Source organism: Mauremys reevesii, linkage group 12 (assembly GCF_016161935.1).
Source record: "Mauremys reevesii isolate NIE-2019 linkage group 12, ASM1616193v1, whole genome shotgun sequence".
Classification (NCBI taxonomy): Eukaryota; Metazoa; Chordata; order Testudines; family Geoemydidae; genus Mauremys; species Mauremys reevesii.
Window position 1 is genome coordinate 46,366,129 of NC_052634.1, and position 23,147 is coordinate 46,389,275.

The 23,147-nt window shown below is 51.2% G+C and overlaps 6 non-coding genes across 6 annotated transcripts; 4 read left to right on the forward strand and 2 right to left on the reverse strand.

Annotated features, from left to right (window-relative positions):
- Positions 1 to 2,105: 2,105 nt before the first annotated feature.
- On the forward strand, positions 2,106 to 2,179 carry TRNAT-AGU. The gene has a single exon. It is a non-coding gene; the product is annotated as a tRNA-Thr (tRNA).
- Positions 2,180 to 9,082: 6,903 nt separating this feature from the next.
- On the reverse strand, positions 9,083 to 9,155 carry TRNAA-CGC. Its single transcript has one exon. It is a non-coding gene; the product is annotated as a tRNA-Ala (tRNA).
- A 112-nt stretch (positions 9,156 to 9,267) lies between these two features.
- On the forward strand, positions 9,268 to 9,341 carry TRNAI-AAU. Its single transcript has one exon. It is a non-coding gene; the product is annotated as a tRNA-Ile (tRNA).
- Positions 9,342 to 12,537: 3,196 nt separating this feature from the next.
- Positions 12,538 to 12,609, forward strand: TRNAQ-UUG. Its single transcript has one exon. It is a non-coding gene; the product is annotated as a tRNA-Gln (tRNA).
- A 4,151-nt stretch (positions 12,610 to 16,760) lies between these two features.
- TRNAS-AGA lies at positions 16,761 to 16,843 on the forward strand. Its single transcript has one exon. It is a non-coding gene; the product is annotated as a tRNA-Ser (tRNA).
- Positions 16,844 to 19,338: 2,495 nt separating this feature from the next.
- TRNAT-CGU lies at positions 19,339 to 19,412 on the reverse strand. The gene has a single exon. It is a non-coding gene; the product is annotated as a tRNA-Thr (tRNA).
- Between the last annotated feature and the right edge of the window lie 3,735 nt (positions 19,413 to 23,147).

Sequence of the window (23,147 nt, forward strand, 5' to 3'; positions counted from 1 at the left end):
GTCCGGGCCCCACGAGAGTTTTCTGGAGCCCCCGGAGTTAGTGAAGGACCCCACTCCAGGAGCCCTGAAAAACTCTTGTGGGGGCCCCTGCAGGGCCCAGGGCAAATTGCCCCACTTACCCACCCCTCCCTGGCAGCCCTGATGGGACCTGGAGCTACTGTTATTTCAGGACTCCTGTGAGACCCTCAGCTGGTCGGTTTGCAATCTGCTCTCATTGCTTCCCTCTCGGGACTCTCTCTCCTCCCTGTCTGCTGCTCTCCTCCCCTAGACACTGAACCCAGCCCTTGCTGCTGCCAGTGCCAACTGGCAGAAGGGCCTATAAGTCCCCTGCCTGAGGGGAGGCCAATGCATGTGGTTGGCCATAAGCAATATGATATTTTCTGTCTTATTCTCTATCCCTTTCTTAATGATCCCCAAGATTCTCTTTGCTTTTTTGCCCGTCGTTGCACACTGAGTGGATGTTTTCATAGAACTATCCGCAGTGACGCCAAGATCCCTCTCTTGAGTGGCAACAGCTATTTTTGGCCTCATCATTTTATATGTATAGTTGGGATTATGTTTTCCAATGTGCATCACTTTGCATTTATCAACAAATCTGCCATTTTGTTGCCCTTTCAACCAGTTTTCTGAGTTCTTTTTGTAACTCTTCGCAGGCTGCTTTGGACTTAACTTTCCTGAGTAGTTTTGGATCATCTGCAAATTTAGCCACCTCGCTGTTTACCCCTTTTTCCAGATCATTTATGAATATGTTGAATAGTACTTGTCCCAGACCCCCTGGGGGACACCACTATTGACCTCTCTCCATTTTGAAAACTGACCATTTATTCCTACCTTGTAACCAGTTATTTACCCATGAGAGGACCTTCCCTCTCATCCCACGAGAGTGTAATAGAGCAGAATAGGGCTTCCTTGGGAGGGGGAGTGAACAGAGAATATATCAGGGGGTTATGCACATTTACTGTCCTGGTGAAAAAGTGTGTCTGATACTCAGTCTTTGCTGCTCCTGCCGGCTGTGACTGCTGAGGACATTTTCCTTCTCTACTCCAGGGTCTCTCCTCTGCCAGATTCTCAGCAAGTCAGGCCGCCCTGCAGACTATGGCAGAGCAGTTTGGTAATAGGCTGCAGGACTCACCACGTAAGAATGTAGCTGCTGTAGCACCTTGACTGTCCATGGGCCAAATCCTGCAGCCCTGGCAGCCCTGGATAACCTCCCACTGATGGTGATGGGAATTGAGCCTTTGTAACTAGCTGCTCAGGTCTCAGCTATGGATTAAACTGGTGGCAAACACAGCTTCAGCCAAAGAAGTGAAGGATGTAAGTGACAGAGCAAAGCTGGCCATCCGGGGAGCTGCTGCAGTCCCATCACCACAGCTGGAAGGGAGAAGAGGAAAAACTCCCTAAAGTGCTGGGAGCAGCCCTGAGAAAAGAAAGTTTTGTCAGTGAGATCAGTAGCAATAACTGTGAAATGAAGGAGTGCTTTCTCCTCTGTACCGACATGGTTGAATTGTGTTACTGTACTGTGAGATAAAGCTTTAAAATATCCTGCTCTAATTTCAGGATGGGTCTGTAACCATAATCAGTCTCTGTGGGAAGTGGCCTCTAGATAGTGATCTTTGGGCAGAGCTGGCTGAAGAGCCTTTCTACTCACCAGAAGATCCTGGCTTGGCCTGCCAGTTCTTCCTTGCTGAACCTGGCTTTTCTGTCAGGCTCCTTTCTTTTATTTCTTCTCATGAAAAGAAAAGACCTCACTGCACAATCCTTGTAAGTGCTTGTTCAAGTCACAGAGACCCTCCCTTGCAGCTAAGTCTTGTGGAAAGTGTTAAGTGGTAAATCTGAAGCTGATGGAAAGGTTACCATGACTCAAGTTGAGCTGAAGCTGCTGTGAGTGAAACACAGAGCACTAATCAGTATCTGATCATGGCAGCTTGTGGAAGAAGTGCATGTTAGTAGCCCTCTGTCAACTCAGCTGTGGCTTTCCATGCACAGAGAGCCAGACAGCAAAAAGTCTGCAGTCTTGAAGGAAATGGGGAATGTCTGTACTTTGGCATTTGAAGGTGTAGTCTTGGACCATCAAGTGTAGTGGTTGCAAAGGTTCTCTTGGGGAAGGCACCATGGCTTAGTTGGCTAAAGCACCTGTCTAGTAAACAGGAGATCCTGGGTTCAACTCCCAGTGGTGCCTTGCTCTATAGCTTTCATCTCCTTTGCTCACATTTTCCTGTGACTTTCTAGGAAACAGAAGAGACCTCCCTTGACAATCCAAGTAATTGCTTGTGAAGGAAAAGGCTTCTTTCCAGCAGAGCATTGGAGAGAATCAAATCCTCAGTCTGGAGTTGATCAAAAGGCTATTGGCATTGGCATTGGCATTGGCAAGGAGGTTGCTCCGGCTGCAATTTGCTGTGACAGGAGAGCCTGTGTCGTGCTCCCATGGGGATATCTATGCACAGAGCCCCTTCTAGAGGGTTCTCTGCAGGGCTTGCAGGAAATGGAGAATTACTGTCCTTTCACCTTTCATGTTAGTGTTGATGAAAAATGGAACAGTTAAGGGAGAAGTCCCAGAGCATGGCACCATGGCAGGGCTTGCCAAGAGAGCTGCTAGCTATACAAATGCTTGCAAAAGAAACGGGTCTTTTTGCTGACAACTGTCAAAAGGAGGCTTTGGATAAACATGGAAACAAGGTCAAGGTCACTGTAACTCATCTTGCATGTGCAGCTGTTGAAGCTACAAGGCAGAGCACTAAGCACAGTATTACCACGGCTGGTCACAGCAGGGTCTCTGTGTGGTGGGATCCACGGGGAACAATCCCAAACTGTGGAACTGCTCTGTTCTCTTCTCTCTCCAGCCTGGGCTGTGTCTTACAATGCTGCACTAGTGGCAAGCAGCAAAACCCCCTCCATGTGCTGTGATCACTCAGCCAACAACATGCAGCAATGCACCCAACTAAGTTGCATGAATGCTCTAAAAGCCACTCCTCAATTGTACATAGAGAGACACCAGCATATCTCCCCAGCCCTCAGCCTTGCACCTCAGAAATGTACCGTCTTACACTGCTCAAAACCGCTTGAAAAGTGCAAGCTCATTAATTAATTCACCACTTCCTCAAAAAGAAAGTGAATATGCACCAGCCTTTTTAATCTGAGCAGCTTTCCCAAGCACTTTGGACAATTTCACAAGTCAGTGTAAAACATTAAAATAAGTTTATTAACTACAGAAATATAGATTTTAAGTGATTATAAGTGTTAGGCAGAGAGGTCAAAGTTGGTTACATAAATGGAAATCTCAGTGTGACATTCTATACCTTTGCGGAGCGGGCTGTAACCCCATATTCCTCATATTATCTTAATAGGGTAGATCCAGTTTTGAAGGCCAATTCAGTCAGGGTGGATGCAGTCCACTGCCAATAATTGCTGGGGAGGTGTCAATACCAAGAGAGGGAAAATTGCTTTTGTAGTGAGCCAGCCACTCCCAGTCCCTATTCAAGCTCAAATTAATGGTGTGAAGTTTGCAAATAAATTGTAACTCTGCAATTTCTCTTTGAAGTCTGTTTTTGAAGTTTTTTGAATGGCTACTTTTAAATGTTAATGAATGTGAATGTGTGAATGGGTTAGTGAATGTGTAAATGGATTGCTGTTTGTGCAGACCCATATGGTCTAGTGATCAGGATTCCTGGTTTTTACCCAGGTGGCCTGGGTTCATTTCCTAGTGTGGGAAAAGGCCAGAGATTTTGCTCAGAGGGGAGGCAGGAAATGAAAAGAATGGAGAGGGATCCTGCCAGCAGGGGAGTTGGACAGTGTTCAGAGGGGATCCCAGAAGGGGGGGTGGGGGGCAGACGTCTGAGAGGAGACCAGGGAAGGATCCCAGCTGTGTGGGAAGTTGACACTCTGGAGAGCACAGGCCTGGCATAGGGAGTGGGAAGAGTGAGTGTGTCTCTCTAAACTCACCACTGGCAGACTCGGTAGGACTGGAAGAATTACGTGTTTGTTGGTAAATGTAATGTAAACACACGACCCAATGGCAAAATATTTCCATTGATAATAATCAAAATTGACAGATGGGCAAAGTAAGAAACATGCTGCTTGAGAACTTATCCTGTTCTAATCCTATAGGGGTCCCTTCTGCCTTAGGCACCACCATGTCGGTGTTTCATTTCCCTCCCCATTTTCACACAGAAACACAATTTCCTTTGCACAGATCCATGAACAGCAGAACCTCCTATGTCTCTTGTCTGAGCCAGGGCATTCGATTCCATTGAAACCTTCTCTCTTGCAATGGCAATGCTCAAACAGAGGGATGTGTCCACCTTCCTCCCCACCCGGCAGTGAGATATTCCCTCTCCTCTTCATGTTGCTGTTGTTATTCCATGAGTCATCAAGGATGGAATAAAAGCTGAGTTTACTCAGGGTGAGGAAAGAAAGGAGCCACCAACTCCTTGAAAAATCTCAGTGCCCAGAGAAAACCTGCCCTGCTATTGGAATCAGAGGTGCTGGCGATATGACGGAAAAGCGACTGTCTGAATTGTCAAGGCAGGGAATGAACAATCTATTCAGTATAGTGAGTATTAGAAAGGCGGATTAGTCTTATAATTAATTTCTGTATTTGCAAATGTGTGTTTGCTGGAGAAATATCTTTATTTCTGTTTGCTGTTACTTTTGATTATTCTGAAAAAGGTGGGGAGAGTCCTCTAGGTTCATAAGCTAGACCCTGTAATATTTTCATCCTGGTGTTACAGAGATAGTGTTACTTTCTTTCTTTTTAATAAAATCTTTCCTTTTAAGGACCTGATTGATTTCTTCCCTTGTTTGGAACCTCAGGGGAGGAGGAGGGGGGGTGAATCCCTCTTTGTTTTTATTCAAGGAGTGATTTCTACATAAAACTTTAAAATAAACAGTAATAAATCACATGCACCGTTACATATACTATTAATTATGTAAAAACTACAAGATTTTCCACATTTCAAGAACACGTTTTAACCATTTGATTCTGGGAAACTCTCACGAGAGAGTGCATCAGCTACTGTGTTGGAAGCTCCTGAAATGTGTTGAATTTCAAAATCAAAATCTTGGAGAGCTAAACTCCATCGAAGAAGTTTTTTGTTGTTTCCCTTGGCAGTATGGAGCCATTTTAGCGCAGCATGGTCGGTTTGTAGCTGGAACCGATGTCCCCAAATGTATGGGCATAGCTTTTCCAGGGCATACACAATGGCGTAGCATTCTTTTTTCACTGATGGACCAGTGGCTTTCCCTCTCACACAGTTTCTTGCTGAGAAATACGACAGGATGGAAGTTGTGATCCGGTCCTTCCTGCATTAAAACTGCTCCTACCCCATGCTCAGATGCATCGGTGGTTACTAGGAAGGGTTTGTCAAAGTCCGGGGCCCTTAGCACAGGGTCAGACATGAGCATCGCCTTAAGCTGGGTAAAGGCTTTCTGACACTCATCAGTCCACTTAACTGCATTTGGCTGTGTTTTTCTGGTTAGATCAGTTAGTGGGGCAGCGATTTGGCTGTAGTGTGGTACAAATCGCCTGTAATACCCGGCCAAGCCTAAGAAGGATTGGACCTGTTTCTTCGACCTTGGGACAGGCCACTTTTGGATAGCCTCCACCTTGGCCTGTAGGGGGTTTATAGTTCCTCGACCCACCTGGTGCCCTAGGTAAGTCACTCTGTTTTGGCCTATTTGACAGTTTTTGGCCTTAACAGTGAGTCCTGCCTGCCTGATGCACTCAAAGACTGTTTCCAAGTGTTCTAGGTGTTCGGGCCATGAATCAGAAAAAATGGCCACATCATCGAGGTAGGCAACTGCACATTCTCCCAATCCTGCTAGTAGACCATCTACCAGCCTTTGGAAGGTGGCGGGTACATTTCGCAGTCCGAAACGGAAGCACATTAAATTCATACACCCCTGCATGGGTGATGAAAGCTGACTTTTCTTTAGCGGGTTCATCTAGTGGTACTTGCCAGTACCCCTTGGTTAAATCTATTGTAGAGATGAACTGGGCACGTCCCAGTTTCTCCAACAGCTCATCGGTGCGTGGCATTGGGTAGTTGTCGGGGCGAGTTACAGCATTCAGCTTACAGTAGTCCATGCAAAAGCGTATTTCCCCATCTGGTTTGGGAACAAGAACCACTGGAGATGCCCATGCACTGTTAGAGGGGCGGATTATACCCATCTCTAGCATGTTTTGGATTTCCCGTTCAATAGCAACTTGGGCATGAGGTGACACCTGGTAGGGTGGGGTTCTAATTGGGTGAGCATTACCTGTGTCAATGGAGTGGTATGATCGTTCAGTCCGTCCTGGGGTGGCTGAGAACAAAGGGGTGAAGTGAGTGCACAGCTCCTTGATCTGTTGCCGCTATAGACGTTCCAGGGTTGTGGAGAGGTTCACCTCTTCCATGCCACCATCACTTTTCCCTTCGTAGTAGACACTTTCAGGCCATTCAGCATCATCTACTCCCTGGGCTGTAAACTGACAAACCTGTAATTCTCTGGAATAAAAGGGCTTTAGAGAGTTAACATGGTACACTTTAGGCTTTAAGGAAGAATTAGGAAATGCTATGAGGTAGTTAACAGCTCCTAGGCACTCCTGGACCGTGAATGGTCCTTCCCATGACGCTTCCATCTTATGGGCCTGTTGTGCCTTCAAGACCATAACCTGGTCCCCTACTTTGAAGGAACGCTCTCTGGTATGTCTATCATACCAGGCCATTTGCTCTGCTTGAGCATCCTTTAGGTTTTCTTTAGCCAGGGCTAAAGAATGGCGGAGGGTGTTTTGTTGGTTGCTTACAAAGTCCAGAATGTTAGTTCCTGGAGAAGGCGTAAACCCCTCCCATTGCTGCTTCACCAGCTGTAATGGCCCCTTAACCTCATGGCCATACACAAGCTCGAATGGTGAGAATCCTAAACTGGGATGTGGTACAGCCCTGTAGGCAAACAGCAACTGCTGCAACACTAGATCCCAATCATTGGAGTGTTCATTCACAAATTTACGTATCATGGCCCCCAAAGTTCCATTAAACCTCTCCACCAGGCCATTGGTTTGGTGGTGGTACGGTGGCAACCAAGTGATTCACCCCATGAGCTTCCTACAGGTCTTTCATGGCCCCTGACAGGAAATTTGTTCCCGAATCTGTAAGAATGTCGGAGGGCCAACCTACCCTGGCAAAAATGTCAGTTAAGGCCTGGCACACACTTTTAGCCCTGGTGTTGCTTAGAGCTACTGCTTCCGGCCATCTGGTAGCAAAGTCCACGAAAGTCAGTATGTATTGTTTTCCTCTGGGGGTCTTCTTTGGGAAAGGACCCATAATATCCACAGCTACTCGCTGAAATGGGACCTCAATTATGGGGAGTGGCTGGAGGGGCCTTGACCTGGTCTTGGGGCTTTCCTACCTTTTGGCACACCTCACAAAACCAGACATAATTGGCAACATCCTTGCCCATCCCCTCCCAGTGGAAGGACTTCCCCAACCTGTCTTTGGTTCTGTTCACCCCAGAATGACCACTGGGATGATCATGGGCCAAGCTTAAGAGCTTTTCCTGGTACTTAGTTGGAACTACCAACTGTTTTTGAGGATGCCAGCCTTCCTGGTGTCCACCAGAAAGAATCTCCTTGTATAAAAGTCCTTGTTCTACAACAAACCGGGATCAGTTAGAAGAGCTGAGAGGTGGTGGGTTGCTCTGTGCCGCCGCCCAAGTCTTTTGAGGCTGTCATCGGCTTCATGCTGAGTCTGGAATTGTCCCCTTGAGGCTGGAGACACCAGTTCCTCCAGGTAGACTGTGGACTTGGGGTTGGTCCCTCTGGAAGCGATGTAGGTGATGACGTTGTTTCCGTTGACTGTGAACTGCTCTCCGCTGGTGCACTACGTGATATTTCAGGCTCTGGCTGAGCCTCTTGGTTAGGGTTGCCTGCTGCTCCTGCCAGATCTGTTTATGACAGCCCCCCTCTACCTCTTGCATGCAAAGCGAGCTCTCTGACGCTTGAGCTAATTCCCCGCAGCTGGCCTGACTCTCAGGCACCGGGCAAAAGGCAAGGGCTCTACGGCCTTAAGCAGAACACAGACTGAAATGGGGGAGTGGGGGCGGGGCGCTACCCAGAGCTGGGGAAGGGGGTCCGAGTCCCAGCCACGCTCCTCGGCACAAACACCAACGCTCCCTCCCTGGAGTGTGTCTGGGCTGAGAGTTAGCCCCTGAAACAAGCACCAAACTTCAGAAGACAACGCAGGGATAGATCACTCGACGATTGCCTGCTCTGGCCATTGCCTCTGAAGCGCCTGGCATCGGTTACTGTCAGAAGACGTGATAGTGGCCTAGATGGACCATCGGTCTCACCCAGGAGGCCCGTTCTTATCTTCACCACTTTCCTCTAACCCAAGCAAAGCCAGGAGCAGGCCCAGCTCAGCAACTCTAGCAGACTCCCTGGCCCCTGGCCCAGCATACAGCAAAACGACCCTGCCTCCGCCAGGATAGACAGCCACCGACTCCCTCTTCCAGACCAACGCAGCCCTTCCCCACTTTGGCTGTCTCCAAGCTGTCTGCGTGCTCTGCTCTGCTCCACGGCTGCCATGCTGCCTGAGATCAGGAGGCTGCGAGGTCTCACGGTCTCAGCTGAGCTGGTATCACATGCCACCCCGCCCATCTCCTCATTCCCTTCATGGACCCCTGGGATGTGAGTAATTCTGTATTTGAGTGGCTCTCCCTCCCGGCCAATGAGCTTGGCGTAGACTAGCAGGGAGGGAGGAGGAAAGGGATTGTGCTCCAGTGAGAGCTCAGAAAGAAATGTGCAGGCCCCCCACTAGAGCCCAGCACAGCAGAGCAGAGCAGAGCAGAGCAGGCTGGAGAATGTGTGTATGGGTCTGACTACTTCTCCCATGCTCTTCCATTTGAGCTAACTTCCCCCAGCTGTCGCCAGCCTCCCAGTCAGCGCAAGGGGGAGAAGGGCCGGGGAGGAAGAGTTTTGTGCTCCGCAAGGGCTGGCTTTTTGGGAGGCCAAGCGGGGAGAGGGATGGAGGCCACTGGAGGAGCTGAGCCGGCTGACTGTCCATGGCTTCTAAAAGAAGGGCAAGAGAAGGTCCTGTGGCTGCCTCGCCGCTGGAGAATGCGGGCATTGATCCCGCTGCCTCTCGCATGCGAAGCGAGCGCTCTACCATTTGAGCTAATTCCCCTACCTTGGTGGATGGTGTCTTGATCCATCCATTCGATAACGGAGGCCACATCGTTCCCCGCGCCAGCCGGTGACTCCTTCCAAAAGGGTCAGGCAAGGAAGGGCTTCCCGTAGGCCGGCTAGCTCAGCTGGTTAGAGCGTGGTGCTAATAACGCCAAGGTCATGGGTTCAAACCCCATGCTGGCCACTGCGGGAGGGAGAGGGTGACTTCTGCTCTTTTGGCTGACTGCTAGGGGTGGCAGAGGCCAAAACCAGGTGGGCCGGGAGCGGGCAAGAGCCCTGCTGGGCCCCGGGCAGGACGAGGCTCCGGACACCTCCTTGCTCTCCCCTCCCTGGGCTCCTCGCTCCACCTGCTGCCTGAAAGGAACTTGGGCCCGGGGAGGAGACGGGTGAGCCCAGCCGGCTGCCTTCCAGGCTCATAGGAGGCCAGGCTTGAGCTGCCCGCCCGCAAAGCCAAAATCGCAGGCCTGCCGGCTCACCCCCATTTCCACAGAGGGTTGACCTGATGGCCCGAATTCTTGCCGGCCGCCAGCTCCACCCAAATGGACCCGACGCCGGATCATGCTCCCCAGCCCAAGCCACAGAGGAAGGCTTAATACTCGTCACCCCAACCTAGGGGAGAGGCTTCACACTCCGCCGGCGCAGGGTGACCTTTGGGACTTCCCTGGACACCATCCTCCCACCGCCCACAGCCAGACCCCCCAAGCCCACACTCGAGCCCACCCCTCCGACAGGAAGGAGCAGGAGGACCACTCCGCCCAGGGGCACCACCACTCCAAGTCAGCTTCACTTGCTTTCTCTTCTACCCCTTTCCTCCCAAGTTATGCACGCCTCATGGGAGCCGGCCCTGGGAAGACGCAGGCATGGCACTCTGACTGGCGGAAGCCAAATGCCCACACCGAGAGTTTAGCACGGGCTCTTGAGGCACTGGAGGAACCCCATGCAGACGCACTGACGGAGCTAAGCTTTACGGCCAAGGGCCCTACCTGTGCAGAAAGCCAACTTGCTTGTGAAAAAGACTCCTCTTTCGGCTCCCCTTCCAAACGTCCAAATGCCTCCAAATGGGAAAACACACACACTGAAACACCCAAACGGTCCTAACGCTGGGGCCAGGCGAAAAAGAAAAGCAAGGAAAAGATTTCTAAATGGCCACCCTGCCAGAGTCGTACAGTCCTGACCTCCAGACTCACAGTTCTGCTGGTGCCTCTCACTCCCGACCCGCAGCGCCCTGCGCTCCCTCCAGCTCTGACGGTGCCCCTCACTCCCGACCCACAGCCCCTCCCATCCCAGTCCTGACCTCCAGACTCACAGCTCTGCTGGTGCCCTTCACTCCCGACCCGCAGCCCCTGCTATCCTATTCCTGACCTCCTGTGACGTTATGAGTATAATATAATATTTCATTGAAAGGTGACAGGGCCAGAAAGAGTTAATTTACTCACCTCACCCACTGACCTGACCCATGGGTGAACCTTACGGACTGGTTAGGAAGATCTGTAAATGAACAGAGCTTTGAAATGCAAGTCTGCATTGTTAGAGGTAGAAGGGGAGATGTTTGCTCAGGGCTTGTGATGTCAGCGAACAAGTCTTGTCTATTGCTGTAGTTTTAATTCAAAGATCAAAAAAGGAATATTAATATTTATGATGATACTTGAGTGAAATAGTATTATTGTCTCTGTGTCTCTTTGAAGGTTGTGCTAACCTGGATCTGAACTGTTTAATGGATAAATTACCCTGTGCTAATTGCCAGGATGTTTGGGAGAAGGAGTTAAGCCCATTGTTTTCTCAGGCCGCAACGCTGCTGGAAATGTATAAGAACCCTGGGACATGATCCTGCTTCATCTCAGATATGCTTTGGGTTTCAAGAGGGGGAAACCTTAAGCCATAAGGATTGAGATCCCGAGTCAGTGACTGGGGTCACCCTGAATATGGACATTGGACTATAACCTCTCGACCATTTCTAAAAGGACTTTTGGCAACTATGAGCTCACCTCATCTATGCATCTGAACCTCAAGAATTGAATTCAAGTCTGTCTGTATATTGATCTTTTAACCAACACTCTCTCTCTTTTCTTTTTTAATAAATTCTAGCTGAGTTAATAACAATTGGCTATGGCGTGTATTTTGGGTAAGATCTAAGTTATAATTGGACCTGGGTATGTGGCTGATCCTTTGGGATTGGAAGAACCTTTTCTTTTATATGATGAGATGAGATTTTCAGGAATCATCATCATATCTGACGTGTGTGTCTGGACGGAGGCCTGAGGCTGGGCACTTTAAGGGAACTGCGTGGTTTGGACTTCTGAGTAACCAGTGAGATGCTACAGAAGCTGTTTTGTGCTGGTTGGTAAATCTAAGTATTAGAATAACCACCAGTGTTTGGGGTTTGTCTGCCCTGTTTTGTTTGCAGTTCACCCTGATTGAGTGACCTCAGCTGGCTCCCACGGGCAGCACCGTCACACTGCTCCTTTCTAGTCACACTTTCTACACATCTAACATTAGTGTATAATGTAATACAGATCTATCCCAACACCTGCCGGAGGTCCTCTGGTAAGACGGATTCGGCGGCATGCCTGCGGGAGGTCTGCCGGTCCCGCGCCTTCGGCATAACCACCACTGAATTGCCGCTGAAGCCGCAGGACTGGCAGAGCTCCCGCAGGCATGCCGCCTAATCCGCATTACCAGGGGACCTCCTGCAGGCAGGCTGCCGAAGGCAGCCTGACTGCCACCCTCACAGCGACCGGCAGGCCACCCCCCGCAGCTTGCTGCGCTGGTGCCTGGAGCCACCCCTGTCCCTGACCCAGGGCAGAGGATATTGGAAGCTGAACATCCAGAGCTTGCAAGATAAAGGAGCAGGGGGGCGAGGCCTGGTGGTGTTGGCAGAACGGGAAAGCATCAGAGGGTTCTATGGCAACCAGGGGGATTGGTGGGAGTCGGTGAGGGAGGAGTTGGCGGCTTTGTTCCAGTGGCTGGGGAAACATCTCAACATTAAAGAAACCAACAGCGCCAAGTCCTGCAATGTTGCCTGTGGGATTTCCACAAGAGCATCCAGGCTGGGGAGCCAGTCAGTGTGTGACTACGACTGGATCAAGCGCCAGCTGCCCGAGTTCCAGGAGATGAGGCTGCAGCTGGCCGATATGAGCAGGAGCACCGAGTGAAGGGAGGGGTGGCTTCCCCTGACATTTTTGCGGCCTGCAGGGAATGGAGACAAACCAGGGGGATGCGGGGACTCAGGGCAGGACACACAGATCTGATAGTGCAGGACCACAGTTGCTGGAGGAGAGGAGAGAGTCCTGCGAGAGGAAGCCGCTGGTGGGAAGCAATAAGTGCAGAGTGCAAACCAGCCAGATGAGAGTCACAGGGATCTAGCAAATGAAATAGCAGCAGGTCCCATGGTGTAATGGGCAGCACTCAGGACTTTGAATCCTGGAATCTGAGTTCAAATCTCAGTGGGACCTTCTGGAGATATGTTGATTTGCTGCAAACCATTGGAGCTCAACAGGCTTGGTTATCTTCTCCCTGGCTGAGCTAAAGTGATGGGTTTTTTCTCCTCCTCCTGGGTCACTGATGCCCACTGGAGATAGGTCTTTGGTCCAGCTCAGACAGAGACCAACACCTACAAAATCTCCACCAAGCATTCTCAAAACTACAGTACCCGCACGAGGAAATAAGGAAACAGATCAACAGAGCCAGATGTGTACCCAGAAGCCTCCTACTGCAAGACAAACCCAAGAAAGAAACCAACAGGACTCCACTGGCCATCACATACAGTCCCCAGCTAAAACCCCTCCAACGCATCATCAGGGATCTACAACCCATCCTGGACAACGATCCCACACTTTCACAGGCCTTGGGTGGCAGGCCAGTCCTCGCCCGCAGACAACCTGCCAACCTGAAGCATATTCTCACCAGTAACTGCACACCGCACCATAGTAACTCTAGCTCAGGAACCAACCCATGCAACAAACCTCGATGCCAACACTGCCCACATATCTACACCAGCAACACCATCACAGGACCTAACCAGATCAGCCACAACATCACCGGTTCATTCACCTGCACTTCCACCAATGTAATATATGCCATCATATGCCAGCAATGCCCCTCTGCTATGTACATCGGCCAAACTGGACAGTCTCTAAGGAAAAGGATAAATGGACACAAATCAGACATTAGGAATGGCAATATACAAAAACCTGTAGGAGAACACTTCAACCTCCCTGGCCACACAATAGCAGATCTTAAGGTGGCCATCCTGCAGCAAAAAAACTTCAGGACCAGACTTCAAAGAGAAACTGCTGAGCTTCAGTTCATCTGCAAATTTGACACCTTCAGCTCAGGATTAAACAAAGACTGTGAATGGCTTGCCAATTACAGAACCAGTTTCTCCTCCCTTGGTTTTCACACCTCAACTGCTAGAACAGGGCCTCATCCTCCCTGATTGAACTAACCTCGTTATCTCTAGCTTGCTTCTTGCTTGCTTATATATACCTGCCCCTGGAAATTTCCACTACTTGCATCCGACGAAGTGGGTATTCACCCACGAAAGCTCATGCTGCAAAACGTCTGTTAGTCTATAAGGTGCCACAGGACTCTTTGCTGCTTTTACAGATCCAGACTAACACGGCTACCCCTCGGATACAAGAGAAGAGAAGAGAAGAGAAGAGAAGGGAGGGGAAGTCTTTTCTATCCCTGCCTAGCTCCATTGGCCTCCTGTGGCCCTTTCGGCTCTCTGCTCCCCTGTTGGGGAGATGCAGAGACAAGTCCCCATCTGGGTGAGTCACCGAGAGGCTGTGTCCCATGGCGTGTGAGGGGGAGAGGGGTCGGGGTGGGATGGGGCTCAAGGGGAGAAGGTTCTGTGTGACAGTGTGTGGGGGAGGGGGAGGGTGTGTTCCTTAGGATAGAAATAGTGGAAAACACAGGGGCAGTGACAGTGAAGCCCCGTGTCTGAGTGTTATGACCCTGTGTGGTGCTGCCGTTCACCTTCCCCTCCTATGGGCTCATCTTTCATTGAATCGAGCATTTTTTCACCTGTCCTCACCACAGAGGTGTCCCACATGCCTCAGCTACCGAGTGTCCCTCTTAGAGACGCCGAGGACTGGAACTGATTTCAGCTGCTGGACAGCTCTGCTAGGTCTTTATTCATTTGCACACGAAAATGCTGAGTGTTTAAATTCATTTCAAGCTCCTCCCCCCCTTCAGCAAACTCCTGAACATACTGGAGATGGGTCTGGAAATCGATTTTCATTCGAAAAGTTTTTAAAGGGAATCACTTGGATTGGAACTAAGAACCCATTACCCTACAGGGAAACATTCACCCACTGAGCTACCCTCACAACAGAGAGTGTCAGGTATAGCCCAGAGCAGGAACAGTTTTTAACCTGGGGGTTAGTAAACTTTATCTCTATACAAACATCACAGCTTACAAACTCCCCACCCCCGCTCTGTGTCACCAGAGCACAACAACAACTCTCCTTGGAGCACACACAGCTCCCCAGCTCCCTGCCCGTCAGTCTCTCCAGCGTTGCTCCAATCCCTTAAAGCAGGGTCTCAACCTCAATTTACCTTAGGGCCAGTGCCAGTCCTCCAGTCCTCCCAGTGGGCCAATAATGTCACTCATACTGCCCAGAACCTGCCCCAAAACTCTGCCCCTCACCTGCCTAAGGCTCTGGGAGGGAGTTTGGGTGTGTGGTGGGAAGTCTAGGGTTCAGGCCCTGGGCTGGGATTGGGGTGCAGGAGGGTGCAGGCTCTGGGGGAGTTTGGGTGCAGAAGGGGTGAGAGGCTGGTCTCTGGGAGGGAGTTTGGGTGGGGAGGGGTTGTGGGGTGCAGGCTCTGGGATGGAGAGTGGGTGCTGGTTGCAGGCTCTGGGCTGGGGCAGGGGTAGCGGGAACAGGAGGAGGGGTGGGGTGCAGGCTCTGGGCGGGAGCTTGGGGCGGGCAGGAGGGGGTGTGGGAAGGGGGTGCAGGCTCCGGGAGGGAGTTTGGGGGCTGGGGGCATGGAGGGAGGGGGTGCAGGCTGTGGGAGAGAGTTGGGGGCAGGGGTGTGTGGAGGGGGGAGCAGGCTCTGGGAGGGAGTTTGGGAGTGGGAAGAGGTATGTGGGGAGGGGGGAGGGTGCCAAGCTCTGGGAGGGGGTCAGGGTTAGGGTTAGCACTTACCTGGGGCTCCAAGGCGGGGTGGACTGGGGGGCCTCCATGTGCTGCTGCCCCCAGACACCGCCCCCAAAGCATCTCATTGGCTGCAAGGGCTCGGGGTGGGGGCAGCATGCGGAGGCACAGCCCCACCCTGCCATGGGGAGGGGCCGGCAGCCACTGGAGCGAGCAGGCAGACGCTGCTCAGCTCCGCTGCACTGACGGGGCCCCTGGGGGGGAGCGCCTGAGGGGCAGCAGGTGGGGCTAAGGGAGTGACCTGGTCCCAAAACTGCTGGAGCCCCACGGGCGAGACCTGGGGACCAGGACTGCCAGCCAGACAAACCCCTTTAAGAGGAGGCGTCCCTCTCCCTGTCAAAAACTGATCTTCCTCCTTCAGTTCAGTGACAGCCAGAATTGTTCCTTATCCCGGCAGAGCCAGAGGACTGAAAGCAGCAACATCAAACCCCTGTGTAGCTCCCAGGAATGGACATAAACACTCCCTGGTATCTGAGGAGATGTTCAGCTTTGCCCTTGGTCAACTACAAGGCTAAAGGGAAAGGAGGTGGTGCCAGGTATAAAGAGTGAAACACGACACATCATAGTTATGCCCATGGTGGCTGTAAAATCTTTTGATGTACTTCTTCTTATCAGCAGTGTATTGTTTTCTCTGGAGCCTAGGCCTTGACCAAGAAATTTGTATCTTGATAAAATAATCGACTGCCCCTGGTGAAGGCAATGGACTTGACACCCACTGGGGTGTCCCTACACAGGTACAAGTACTAACAACAGTGGCTGCCTTTTAGCCATAGATTTTAATCGGGGCAATAAATACAAACCCTGTTAAATCATTTCTCAGCCCGAGTCCTTCACCCACATTCCCTATAGCATTGGGCCACCATGTGGATGTTTCATTTCCAACCTCAGTTTCACACAGAGACAAAATTTCCTTTACACAGATCCATGTACAGCAAAACCTCCCTGTGTCTCTGGTCTGAGCCAGGGCATTCGATTCCAGTGAACCCTTCTCTCCTGCCATGGCGACAGTCAGACAGAGGACGTGGCACCTGCATCCCTGCCAGGGAGATATTGGCTCAGCTCTTTATTTCTGCTGCTGTTGTTAGTCCAGGAAACATCAAGGGTGGAATGCAAGGCTGAGTTCACGCAGCAGCCCTCAGTGCCCCAGAGAAATCCTGCCCCCTGCTATTGGAACGATGTGCTGGAGATTTGACTAGGAAAGGGACTGTCTGAATTGTCAGAGTGGGGAATGAACAACAATCTACAGCAATGTCGTTCACACAAACACACTCTAATCATGCTCCAACCGGAAGGGAAATGGGCAGGAATTCTCGCTGTTCAGCCAAGGACACTCTTACACTGATGTGCAGCCATGAGTGTGCTGGGGAAGCTGGTCTGAGCAAACAATTTGAAGTGACAATTCTGTGAGAACAGAATCATCATATAGTGGGACAACTGTAGCTTAAGTAGTTGTGGCCGAGTGGTTAAGGCAATGGGCTAGAAATCCATTGGGGGTCTCCCTGCGCAGGTTCAAATCCTGCCAACTACGCAAGCTCTATGTTGCTGTTGTTATTATAGTCTTAGCACGTGAGCATCCACAGTGCAAACTGGAGCCAGATCTAGTTTCACTCTGTCTACACTTAAAATGCTGCTGTGGCACTGCTATAGCACTTTGGAGTAGACAGTGATTGGAGGGGTTTTCCCATCCCTGTAATAGCTACATGGACAAAACCATTCTTCCTTTTCTTTAGCACTATCTAACCAGGGCTTAGGTCACCTTAACTCTATGGGTTTGGGGGGGGTGGTCACACCCTGAGAGACGTCGCTCTGCCAATTCAGTGCCCAGCGTACACCAGCCCTTAGATCCCTCTTGGTATTTCAATGCAGGCACTGACCTGTGAGAGGAAAACATCAGCTCACAAACACAGAGACTGAATTCCCCACATTTAATCTCGCTGCACTTTCCAGAAAGTCACAAAATTCAATTCATTCTTGGTAGGACAGAGAAAAAATAAGTGACATTAAGTTTTTGGCTTGATTAAATAAAATTAAGTGTTTAATCAATATAGTAAAAAAATCTGTACTGATTCCTCTAACTAACACCACAGCGTGAAATAGGAACAGAGACAAAGCTTGTCAGTGACAACTAATTTCGCAAATCATCTTCCCATTATTAATTTCCACGCTGCCCCCACTGGAGGTCAGGGCATCTCCAGTGTCATTGCTCTGCGTTCACCTTCCCCTTAGACTTGTTCTCGGACATTCGCCTTCCTCTGCAGCATGGGGCTCGGGTCACTTGCTGGAGGATTCCCTGCACCTTGAGGTCTTTAAGCCACGATTTGAGGATTTCAATAACTCAGACATAGGTTAGGGGTTTGTTACAGGAGTGGGTGGGTGAGATTCTGTGGCCTGCATTGTGCAGGAGGTCAGACTAGATGATCATAATGGTCCCTTCTGACCTTAAGTCTATGAATCAATTAATCTTTTCCCAAATTTGGAAAATTGTGCAGTTCAGAATGTGAATAGTGACCTCGTCTCCTTCCTGCACCTGCTCTACATTGCTCCACAGCAGCTTCTCCACCTGCAGAGTCACCCCAGCACGGCAGTGCAGCCGCCCAGGGGTCAGCAGGGGCCCCTGGCAAGGACAGTGGGTGCAGCTAACAGCCCAGTGTGCCTGGCCGTGAGGCAGCTGTAAAAAAGCAACCCCCCCGCCCAGAAGTACAGAGACTGAATTCCCCAACTTTAACATCATGACACCCTGTAGAAAGCCACACGTGTCAGTTGTAGTTTCACAGGGAGATGCAAAAATCAAGTGACACCAATTTTCAAGTTGAGTAAATAAAGTTGAGGAGATAGTTATTAACCTCCCAAAAATATACTAAAGATCCCTCAACATAACACCTGAAGGTGAAATATGAACAGAGACAAACCTTGTCAGCAAAGGCTCATTTCCCAAACCATCCTCAAAATGTAACTAATTCCCACCCCTCCTCCGCAGGAGCTCTGTGCAGTGTCACTGTTCTGCAGGCAGCTTCCCATTAAATGCTGTTGGGGGACATTCCCAGGCCTGGAAATGTACCAACGACAGAATTTGAAGAGCAAACCTGGCTCCCCGCACCAGGCGGGATTTGAGTGTTTTGTCCCTGTCACTTAGTGTTTGTCAATAGTACAGACTCCCTGGGCAGGACTCCAGGCTCGGCTTGCGGGATCCCGGCACCGGGGCGGGGGGGGGGGGAGAAAGGAAGGTAGATTCTAACCTGTGCTCTGGAGAGGAGGTAATAAGTGAAGGGGCATTTTTAAATCCTCCCCTCCTCAGGGCTGTAATTCTACATTCCACAGGGCCAAACAAGGGGGTGATGTCATTTGGCTAATGAAAACCAGTGCTCTAGGTGAGGCTTGAACTCACAATCTCAGCATAGTTCCTCTCAGCACTGCCCTATAAGTACTGTGTGCTAACCAATTGTGCAACTGGAGCACCTGTTAGCTATGATTCTCCAAGACCCCTAGGCTGATAAAGGCAAGGAGTGACCCCAAAACATTCTCAGTGGGGTTGAGAGCAGGTAGCGACAAGTGTTGTACTTGGTGGGGTGGATTCTTCTTAAGGGTTCCAGGCACCATTTGACCCTTTTGTTCTTCCCTGTGTAATAACAGAGCTGGTTAAGACTCAATGGAGAGTCTTGCTGCAGACCAGCAGATCTGAAATCACTGATAACCAGCTCTAAGCATTAGTCCTGCTTTGGGACAGTGTCTCTCATGCAAGAAACTGCCCAGTCTGCGCTAGCAGTGAGGCTCCCTCACTAACAGCTGAAATCAGGGAGAGCTGTGTGAAGTGCAGGGCCCCAGGGGTGCCTGAACAGGGGGGAACAACACCCCAGGACTTTTAAAAATGGGAGAGCTCTGCCTTGCTACTTTGTGATGACCATAAGGGTGGGGAGGGGGCAGAGAGCAGTGTCTTGGAGAAAGAGGCAGCGTAGGAGTCCATCTAGCTCTGAAACTTGTCTTCTGACAGTAGCCAATACCAGGTGCCCCAAAAGCCACTCCCAAAGGTACCACTGGGAGTTGAACCCAGGATCTTCTGTTTACGAAACAGGTGCTTTAACCAGCTAAGCCATGGTACCTGCTGTTACTTAAAACATCATGTTTGCCCACACCTGACTCTCTGCCAATCCCCACTGAGCCCTGACAAGTGTTGCTCGTGTTTGGATTCTGTAAAGCAGAGGAGCAGGTGACGTTTTGCTCCCAAGGTGTGTGTGTGATTCTTTGGACAGGTCTACACTACAAAATTAGGTTGGTGTAATTACATTACTTAGGCTGGCAATGCAGTTCTATCAATCTAATCCCAGTGCAGATAGCAGCTCAGCTGTCAGAACTTTCCCTTGGAGCAGGGGGACACTGAAAGGGGAGGGACCCAGCCTCTGTAGCAGAAATACAGGGCAGGCGAGTTCACAGCAGGCATGGTGGGATACTGGTGGAGACCAGTCATGGTGATATAATGACCAGCAGCATTTACACTGACAATTTATCACTTGAAGTTTGCTGCAAAAAGCTCTAGGCCTCTCGTCGAGGTGTTTTTATTTTGTCACCAAAACAGGGCAGTTTTGTCGCCAGACGTGGCATTGCAGTGTGTGCACCAGCCACAAGCTGCCGAACGAGGGAGCATTGTCTGTTTTTCACACACCTGAGCAATATAATTCTGCTGAAAGAATTAGTGCAGACCTGGCCAAAGATTCACACACACACACAGCTTGCAAGGAAAACGTCACTTGCTCCTCTGCTTTGCAGTATCCAAACACATGCAAAGTGTGTCAGGCCCCGGTGGGGCTGGCAGGGAGTCAGGTGTGGGCAGACACTGTGTCCTAGGGCTTGGCTACACTTACAAATTTGCAGCGCTGCAGCAGGGTGTGAAAACACACCCTCTGCAGCGCTGCAAATTGCGGCGCTACAAAGCGCCAGTGTAGTCAAAGCCCCAGCGCTGGGAGCCGTGCTCCCAGAGCTGTCCGTTATTCCCCACAGAGAGGTGGAGTACGGACAGCGCTGGGAGAGTTTTCTCCCAGTGCTGGCGCTTTGACTACACGTAGCGCTTCAAAGCGCTGCCGCGGTAGCGCTTTGAAATGCAAGTGTAGCCAAAGCCTCAGTTATAAGCAGGCACCATGGCTTAGCTGGCTTAAAGCACCTGCCTTATAAATAGGAGATCCTAGGTTCAACTACCAGTAGTGCCTTGTTGAGTAACTCTTGGGGTACCTGGTATTAGCTACTGTCAGAGAACAAAACAGAGCGTTGGGTGGGCCTTTGGTCCAGCCCGGTATAGCTGTTTTTATGGTTTAAATTACACTCACAGGCACTGATGATAGAGTTACTGAAAGTTTGGGAGTTAAGAGCTGATAGGTCAGTGGTCCAGCCTGTCACAGATGACCCCCCTCTCTCTGGGACAGGGGCAGGTCTGGGCTCTCACACCAAATGCTCATTGTGGCTGCCAGAATCTGTGAGCAGCTCATTTAGTTTGCACTGAGGGTTGAGTCCTGCTTTGTGCACCGTGTGTGAGAATGAAAATCCTAAACTGCCCTTTGAAATAACGAAAGCAGCAGGACGTGTTATTGTCCCTGCCCCAAAGCAGACAGACCAATGGAGAAATGCCATTGAGTCCAGGGTAATACTCCACTGCCATTTTACCTTTTTTGCTGGCTAAACTCCCTCCCAACCTTGAGGGCTCCCAGAGCCCGGTATTGAGCCTGAGCCAAGATGTCTACTGTTATATCCTTGGGGACAGGCAGTTTAGGAAGAAATCACTTGAGGCCAGACAGGAGACAGCTAACAAAGCCACCATTTTATTTACAGACACACAGCTCACCCAACCGGCCGAAACAGGCTGGGCTATCCCCTAATAAACTAACCCAGTTGCCATAGCAACAAAAACCATGACAACCAAATAGAGAACAGTGCCCAGAGGAGGGACCATGTGACAGGATCCAGCCTGGGGCTCTTCCTCCCTCCTGCCAAGCCCTGACTATCAATCCCAGCCCTGACCCTCCTTTCTTCAAGCGCATGTGGGCCAGAGGAAAAGTGTGGCAGGAAGCACAAGGGCCAAACTTGTGGGCAGCAGGTGAAGCCCAACCATCAAGGTAGCAAGTTCCACAGCCCCAACCCTTTGTGGCCTTCCCAGCCAAAGACCAGGCTCTACAAGGTGTAAGTCACCCAGCAGGAGGGGATAGACTGGCTCTTGCACAGCTGGAGACAAGGAAGTTGAGCACTGTGAGCTCCAGGGCTTCACCACAAGCCAACACAAGGTCCCACTGAGATTTGAACTCAGATTGCAGGATTCAGAGTCCGGAGGGCTGCCCGTTACAGCATGGGACCAGCTCAGGCTGCCTTCTCTGCACATCGGTGACCGTCACGGGGCTGGCTCGTGTAAGGGGGCTCTTGGCCCTTTACTAAAACTTAGTGTGTGTGTGGGGTTTGGTTGGCTAGTTCCCAGCACCAATAGAGGGAAGGGCCAATGGAAATCAGGCCCTGAGACTGACAGTCCCCTGGGCAATGGGGAGAGGCCAAAGCTCCAAGTTAGCCGCACTGACAGGCCAGGCAGTGTAATGAGGGAGTCACCAGGCCAGGGGGTCCCATCCTCCGTGGGAGCTGGAACTGCCTGGGCCAGAGTGGGGCAGAGCTAAGGAGAGAGCAGGAGCCCGAGAAGAGCCAGGGAGCAGAGCTGCACAGGTGTAGTGCCAGAAACTGCTCCCTGTAGGACTTTGCTACCTTTGCTGCAGCAGTTACTGACACCTGAGGTTGTTCTTATTTGCTGACTTGTCCTAATTGGTTAAAATTTGACAGTGGTTTCTCTAGCAAAGGCCAGTCCCTGGCCCCTTGGTCCAGACATCCTCATTCACCTCAGGCTGGGGTGACCAGATGCCAAAGATGAAATATCAGGACGCGGGGGGCGGAGCAAAAAAAAAAAAAGCCGGCGGCACATCCAAAAAAAAAAAGCCGGAGGCTCCGCCCCCCCCACCAGGCGGCAGTGGCAAAGCCCCGTCTCCACCCAATTCTCGGCTCCGGTCCCCAATACACCCCCAGCTCCCCCATCCCCTCGCTCCTGGGCCCAGCCTGGGCTCCGAGCTCTGCAGCCGAGCCGTGCCCCAGGTCCCTCCTGCAGCTCCCGGGCAAGGGGCGAACCAGGCAGCCGGGCCCGGGCCCTCCCAGCAGGAGCGTGTCTGCCCCACGTGTGTCTCCGCCCCCCGCCCACATGGGTCCTGCCCGCTCCGCACTGCCCCCAGCCCCACTGCGCTGCCCTGCAGGCTCCAGGGCTGGAGCAGCCTCCGTGCTGCGCTCCCGGCCATGGCCATGGCCTGTTTGCAAACCTGGGAGGGAGGAGGATGCCGCGTGCTTGGGGAAGAGGCAGGGCCAGGGCGAGGCTTTGGGGAGGGATCCAATGGGGGAAGGAGGGGGCGGAGTCGAGGGGCGACTGTCCCTCCGGGCTCTGCCTGTGTGCCGGAGAAAAGGGCAAAATTATTTATTTGTCCAGTGTCCCAACCAAACATCGGTCGGGACACAGGACAAACAAGCAAATATCGGGACAGTCCCGATAAAATCAGGACGTCTGGTCACCCTACATCAGGCTTCAAGTTGAGAATTATTTCTCCTTCCCACTCTGTGGGAGGGGAGACTTTTCAACGCGCTCTCTGTGCGACTGCACATGGCTAAGCAAAGAGAACAAACCCCCAATCCCCCCTGTGCTTTGGGAGCCAGGTTTGCGGTGGGAATTCTGTAGTTCAGATGACGTCACGCCTGGGCTTTGGGATTCTTTACCAGTTTCTCTGGCATTGGGGCAATTTTGTGCTCACAGCTGTGATGGCCGAGTGGTTAAG